Here is a 7,859-nt window from a genome sequence, read left to right on the forward strand (position 1 = left end):
TGATAGGATGCAGAGCTGGGCCGAAAAATGGCAGATCGAGTTTAACCCTGATAAGTGCGAGGTGATTCATTTTGGTAGAAAAAATTTGATTGCGGATTACAGGGTCAACGTCAGGGTTCTGAGGAATGTGGAGGAACAGAGAGATCTTGGGGTTCATGTCCACAGATCTCTGAAGGTTGCCACTCAAGTGGATAGAGCCGTGAAGAAGGCTTATAGTGTGTTCGCGTTTATTAACAGGGGGCTTGATTTAAGAGCCGCGGGGTTATGCTGCAATTATACATGACCCTGGTGAGACCACATTTGGAGTATTGTGTGCAGTTCTGGTCACCTTATTATCGGAAGGACGTGGAAGCATTGGAAAGGGTGCAAAGGAGGTTTACCAAGATGCTGCCTGGTTTGCAGGATAGGTCTTATGAGGAAAGGTTAAAGAAGCTAAGGCTTTTCTCTTTGGAGCAGAGGAGGATGAGAGGCAACTTAATAGAGGTTTATAAGATGATGAGGGGGATAGATAGAGTGGACATTCAGAGGCTATTTCCTCGGGTGAATGTGGCTGTTACAAGGGGGCATAACTACAAGATTCAAGGTGGGAGATATAGGAGGGATGTCCGAGGTAGGTTCTTTACTCAGCGAGTGGTTAGGGTGTGAAATGGACTGCCTGCTGTGATAGTGGAGTCAGACACTTTAGGAACTTTCAAGCGGCTATTGGATAGGCACATGGAGCACCCCAGAATGACAGGGAGTGGGATAGCTTGATCTTGGTTTTGGACAATGCTTGGCACAACATCGAGGGCCGAAGGGCCTGTTCTGTGCTGTACTGTTCTATGTTCTATGAACATTATTTATGCTGTTCTTTAACCTGGTGATAGAAGCTGTAGCTTCATTAGGTCTAGTTTTAATAACAATAGTTGTAGTATAAGCGTCTGGCATATATGGGATTAATGAGTACAGGATTGCCCCCACAGTGGTGTAGGGGAGCACCCAGGGTCAGTTGAGTGTTGGGCAGAGACGTGTGTACCAGCAGGCATGGAGAAACTCTGTTCAGGTGAAGCTGCAATTCACTTGCACGTCCTCCAATTTGGTCAACCGTATTCGCCGCTCCCAATGTGGTCTCCTCTGCATTGGGGAGGCGAAACCTTTGGCGGAACACCTTCGCTTGCCATTTCAACTTACCATCTTGATCTCATGCCCACATGTCTGTCCTTGGCCAGTTGCAATGCTCCAGTGAAGCCCGTTGCAAGCTGGAGGAACATCACCTCATTTTCTGATTAGACACGTTTCATCCGTAACAGCCTCCCCGAACAGGCGCCAACTATCCCTCACATTCTATTCTACTCCACCTTCTCCGCCTCCCCCTCCTTCCAACAATCGAATTTGTCTCATTTATCCCCTCTTCAACACTGAAAAAGAAGAATACGGACTCGAAAGGTTGTCTCTGTTTCTAGTTCCAAAGATGTTTCCAGGTCTGCTGAGTTAATCCAACGTTTTCTGTTTTTATTTCAGATTTCCAGATTCTGCAGTATTTTGCTTTTATTATTTGGTTTATTATGGAGACAGTTCCTGGCTGGTATCCTTTACTTTATTTTTGTAAATAGATCTAAGAGTCAATAGAGACCTGCAGAGAATTTACGCATAGGCTTCTTCAGATCTGTCACATGGTCAGCAACACGATACAGCAACAACAAATCCAGAAGTTAAATATCTGCAGGATCAGTGTTTCAACTACCTTTGGATTTCAGCCACTGATGTTCCTTTCTCATTAGTTTTGCCAGAAAAAAAGGAGTTGTGGAATGAATGGGAGAAAGCTAGGCAAAACCTGGACTTCTTTACGGGGCTGGTTTAGCACACTGGGCTAAATCACTGGCTTTGAAAGCAAACCAAGGCAGGCCAGCAGCACGGTTCGATTCCTGTACCAGCCTCCCCGAACAGGTGCCGGAATGTGGCGACTAGGGGATTTTCACAGTAACTTAATTGAAGCCTACTCGTGACAATAAGCGATTTTCATTTCATTTCTTTACTTCTTCAAAAGAGGATGAAGAACGGCTGGTGAGAGATGAGGTGGAAGCGGGTGTGGCTTAACTTGTTGAAAGTCCTTTCGGACAAAGTATTCTTAGGTAGCTGTGGAGTCACCGCATTGAAACGTTGGGAGCACCCGAAATGTCGTTTTGTGTATCTGGAGGACACCAGCCAACGACAGAGGGAAATGGTGGCAATGATGCTAAGTGGCAGCAGCGACTTGGAAACTTGGACCAACACCAAATCCCTTAGCCCCCAGGAGCACCTGACAACCACATCACACCCGCCACTTGTGACAGAACGAGCCTCACAGGGAATAGGCCTCTTCTACCCCACCCCAACGGATTTGGTTTGCCCCAGATCCAACATGTCACACGGATGGAAGGATGCCAACAGTGACAGTCACAGCAAAAACTACTCACTCCAAATAGAGATTTATAAATTATAGCAAGGGAGCTATGCCTGTTATTCAATTTGCGCCTCCTCCCATCCTAATTCATCCCATCTTGTCACCATGTCCTTCTATTCCTTTCTCCCTCATGTTTACCCCGCTTCTCATTAAAAACATGTCTGCTATTCACCTCAACTATTCCGCATGGCATCTCTCATTGGGAAATGCTGAAATCCATTAGAAAGGGGATAACAGCAGAGCATTTAGATACTCATAATGCAATCAAGCATATCTGACAAATTTATGAAGAGGTCTTTCAGGATGTATCAAGCAGGGTGGATAAAGGAGAACCAGTAGATGTTGTATATTTGGATTCTGGAAGGTTTCAGTCAGATGACTTATAAAAGGTTACTTCAGAAGTTAAGAGCTCATTGTGTTGGAGGTGATATCTTAGCCTGGGCAGAGGATTGGCTAACGTACAGGAAACAGAGAGTGGGAATAATTGGTCATTTTCAAGTTGGCAAACTAGTGGAGTTCCACAGGGTTTGGCGCCGGGGCCTCAACACTTTCTGATCTATTTTAATGACTTGGATGGAAAGGCGGACTGTATTGTAGCCACATTTCTTGATATTACAAAGTTAGGTAGGAAAGCAAGTTGAAAGGAGGATACAGAAAGCCTGCAACAGGCTGTCGAGAGGTTTCGTAAGCAGGCAAAAAATGGGTAGATGAAATATAATGCGGAAAAATGTGAGGTTTGGCAAAAGTGGAATATTATTGCAATGGAGAGAGTCTGCAGAATGCTGCAGTGCAGAGGGATCTGGGTGTCCTTGTACATTAATCGTAAAAGGTTGAGTACAGCAAGTAAATTGGAGTCAAAAGGACTGTTAGCCTTTATTTCAAGGGGGGGGTGACATATACAAATAGGAAGGTCTTACTACACAAGGTGGCACAGTGGTTAGCACTGCTGCCTCAAAATGCCAGGGACCCCGGTTCGATTCCAACCTTGGGTGACTGTCCGTGTGGAGTTTTCACGTTCTCTGGGTGGGTTTCCTCCGGGTGCTCCAGTTTCTTCCCACAGTCCAAGGATGTGTAGGTAAGGTGGGTTGGCCGTGATCAATGCATGGGGTTATGGGGCTAGGGCAGGGGCAGCAGGCCTAGGTGGAGCGCTCTTTTGGAGGGTTGGTGCAGACCTGATGGGCTGAATGGCCTCCCTCTGCACGGTAGCGATTCTATGGATTCTATGGAACTGTATAGTGCATTGGTGACACATCATCTCGAGTTCTGTGCCCCTGAGTACGTCGCTTTCCCGTAACAGCCTCCCCGAACAGGCGGCGGAATGTGGCAACTCGGGACTTTTCACGGTAACTTCATTGAGGCCAACTTGTGACAATAAGTGATCATTATTATTACAGTGGCTGGGTCAAAATCCCGGACCTCCCTCCCTAACAGCACAGTGGGCGCACCGACACTGCGATATTTCACGGTGGTGGTGAACAAGGGCAGTAGGGATAAGCAACAAATGCTGACCTTGCCAGTGATGTCCACATTCCTTGAAAGAATTGGGGGGGGGGGGGGGGGATTCACCAGGCAGTGCACCGTACTCCCAGTGTGGCCTAGTCACACTTTCTTCTTTGTTCTGTTTTCTCCAACAGCTGCGCATTTCACAGTCGATTATTAAACGCTTCAACATTGCTGACAGTTAAGTGGCTCCTTAACTCCTTGGATTGTGAGGGATCACGGCTGCAGGTGGATTGTGATTCACTCTGAACAAAACAGCTCGGAATCACCAGCCACACACTCAAAGGCTGAACACAGCCAGAACCTTACTGTTGTTTGGAAAAAAACACTTGGCCAAAGAGGGGCTTTTTTTTTTCAACGAGTAAAGGAATGTCAGAGCCTAGATGTGTAATCACTCACTTGACGAGGTGACTGGTGCGGTATTATTTGATCACATCTGGCCGGCAGACATTGCCACATCCAGGTAGATTACACATGTTATGAGAGTTGTACTCCAAGCTGTACAACTTTAGAGCATGTCGACCTTCAAAGGTTTTATCACGAGGCATCTTGTTTGAATTTACTTTGGAATGGACTTGGCAGTTCCTATCCAGGTTTATCTGATCAAATAACCTTGTCTTATAACCATCCCGTGATGCGCCTCAATTTTCTGTTCCTATTTATTATCCTTATCACTTTTCTGCTGGATGCGCTTGAAAAAGAAATCTTCGTTTTACCTCATGAAGAATTTTGTTTCCCAGTGTTTCGTTTCCATGATTAATCTCTCACTGTTTTCTTCATTTGGTAATCTTTTTGATTTCCCTCCTCCTTCCTCCTTCCTCTTTCCTCTCTTTGTCATAGAAAATAGGAGCAGGAGGAGGCCATTCAGCCCTTCGAGACCCCTCCGCCATTCATTATGGTCATGGCTGATCATCCAACTCAATAGCCTAATCCCGCTTTCCCCCCCCCTATACCCTGTGATCCCCTTCACTCCAAGTGCTATATCTAATTGCTTCTTGAAAACATACAATGTTTTGGCCTCAAGTACTTCCTGGGGTAACAAATTCCACAGGCCGACCGCTCTCTGGGTGAAGAAATTTCTCCTCATCTCTGTCCGAAGTGGTCTAGCCTGTATCCTCAGACTGTGATCCCTGGTTCTGGACCCCACTCCCCACCATCAGGTACATCCTTCCTGCATCTACCCTGTCCAGTCCTGTTAGAATTGTATAGGTTTCTATGGTTCTATGGACCCCCCCGCCCCCACCATTCTTCTAAACTCCAGCGATACAATCCTAACCGACTCAACCTCTCCATCTGTTTCTGCCTTTCCCCTTTCATCACTTCACCTTCGTTCATTGATTCAGCCGCTTCGACATCTTTGTTTTTCTCACTTTAGTGCCTGTTTTTAATTAGTTTTTAAAATTATTTCATGATGCTGAGAGAGGTTTTTTTCCCCCCCAGAAGGAGAATCCAAAAACAAGTTGCAGGATAAAGCCATTGAGGACTGAGATGAGGAGAGGGCGAATATTTGGAGCGGTCTCCCAGAAGGCCCTGGGGGCTCAGTCATTCAGTGTGAACCCGGCAGAAGACGGTAGATTGTTGAATACAAAGGGAATTTTTGTATTCATGCGGGTAGGGGATGGTTTAGCACGGTGGGCTAAACAGCCGGCTTGTAATGCAGAACAAGGCCAGCAGCGCGGGTTCAATTCCCGTACCGGCCTCCCCAAACAGGCGCCGGAATGTGGCGACCAGGGGCTTTTCACAGTAACTTCATTGAAGCCTACTCGTGACAATAAGCGATTATTATGCTGGGGCTGGTTTAGCACAGGGCTAAATCGCTGGCTTTGAAAGCAGACCAAGGCAGGCCAGCAGCACGTTTCAATTCCCATACCAGCCTCCCCGGACAGGAGCCGGAATGTGGCGACTAGGGGATTTTCACAGTAACTTCATTGAAGCCTACTCGTGACAATAAGCGATTTTCATTTTCATTCAGAGGAGCGGAAAATCTAGCCGCTTGTCTTCCGACTTTGAATAGAAACGTTGGGCTGGATTCACCGATTTGGAGGCTAAGTGCCGACACTGGTGTGGGAACTGTGGCATTTTCCGACTTAAAAATCGGCGGCGATTCTGGGACCGGTGAGGGGCTAGCAGCTGCACCGGGTAAAACTCCCGGCTCCCATGACAAAAATAGCTGGAGAATGGCCGGGTCCATGGCCGCGCATGCACAGGGCGCTGACCTGCAGCAGTCGCGCCGTAAAACATGCCACCGGCCGTGTGCAGACAGGACCTGCCAAATACCTCCATGCTAGAGGGATGGAGTTTAAGACTAGGGAGGTTATGCTACAATTGTATAAGGTGTTAGTGCGGCCACACCTGGAGGATTGTGTTCAGTTTTGGTCTCCTTACCTGAGAAAGGACGTACTGGCGCTGGAGGGTGTGCAGAGGAGATTCACTAGATTAATCCCAGAGCCGAAGGGGTTGGATTACGAGGAGAGGTTGAGTAGACTGGGACTGTACTCGTTGGAATTTAGAAGGATGAGGGCGGATCTTTTAGAAACATATAATATTATGAAGGGAATAGATAGGATAGATGCGGGCAGGTTGTTTCCACTGGCGGGTGAAAACAGAACTAGGGGGCATAGCCTCAAAATAAGGGGAAGTAGATTTAGGACTGAGTTTAGGAGGAACTTCTTCACCCAAAGGGTTGTGAATCTATGGAATTCCTTGCCCAGTGAAGCAGTTGAGGCTCCTTCATTACATGTTTTTAAGATAAAGATAGATAGTTTTTTGAAGAATAAAGGGATTAAGGGTTATGGTGTTCGGGCCGGAAAGTGGAGCTGAGTCCACAAAAGATCAGCCATGATCTAATTGAATGGCGGAGCAGGCTCGAGGGGCCAGATGGCCTACTCCTGCTCCTAGTTCTTATGTTATGTTCTTATACTGCCCCCCGGCCACTCCCCCACCAGGACCCCCAGCCCTCGCGGGAGCACCCCGGCCAGCAGCTCGGCTCCCGGCTGACTGTGGTGGACCTGGGCACATTCCGCAGCCGTCACTCTGGGTTCCCGACCGCTGAGACGACATATTAACTGCGCGGTCGGCAACTAGGCCCATCGGGGACGGGGCTTCAGGGAAGGGCCGTCAGGACTCTGTACAATTGTGAGGTGTTACACTTTGGAAGGAGCATTTTGACAAGGAAGTATTCAATGATTGTCTGGGAAGTCACTGGGAAGTCCTGAGGAAGAAATTGACCTTGACGCTGCAATTCTCCAACTCTGGCCTCTTGTGCGTCGCTGATTTCCATCGCTCCACCATTGGTCGCGTGCCTTCACCTGTTCATCACTTCGGCCGGAATTCTCCGCCCGTTCGCTGGCGACGGGATTCTCTGTGCACCCCTGCCTGCGGGTTTCCCGATGGTGTGGGGAGGTTTCAATGGGCGGAGAATTCCGCCAGCAGCGACAGCACTCCGGCAAGAAACACTCGGCCGGGGGACCGGAGAATCCCGCCCCGAAGCTTTGGAATTCCCATCCTAAACCTGCCTACTTCTCTCTCACTCTCTCTCCTCCATTGAGCCACTCCTTAGAACCTACCTCCCTCATCAAGAATCTAGCCGCCTATTCCAATACTTGTTGACGTAGATCGAAGGGCAGCACGGCAGCGCAGTGGTTAGCACAGTTGCTTCACAGCGCCTGGGTCCCAGGTTCGATTCCCGATTGGGTCACTGTGTGGAGTCTGCACGTTCTCCCAGTGTCTGTGTGGGTTTCCTCCGGGTGCTCCGGTTTCCTCCCACAAGTCCTGAAAGACGTGCTGTTAGATGGATTAGCCATGCTAAATTGCCCCTTAGTGTCCAAAAGGTTTAGGTGGGGTTACTGGGTTACAGGGATAGGGTGGAGGCGTGGGCCTAAGTAGGGTGCTCTTTCCAAGAGCCGGTGCAGAGTCGATGGCCCGAATGGCCTCCTTC

This window comes from Scyliorhinus canicula, chromosome 10 (genome assembly GCF_902713615.1).
Source record: "Scyliorhinus canicula chromosome 10, sScyCan1.1, whole genome shotgun sequence".
Classification (NCBI taxonomy): Eukaryota; Metazoa; Chordata; class Chondrichthyes; order Carcharhiniformes; family Scyliorhinidae; genus Scyliorhinus; species Scyliorhinus canicula.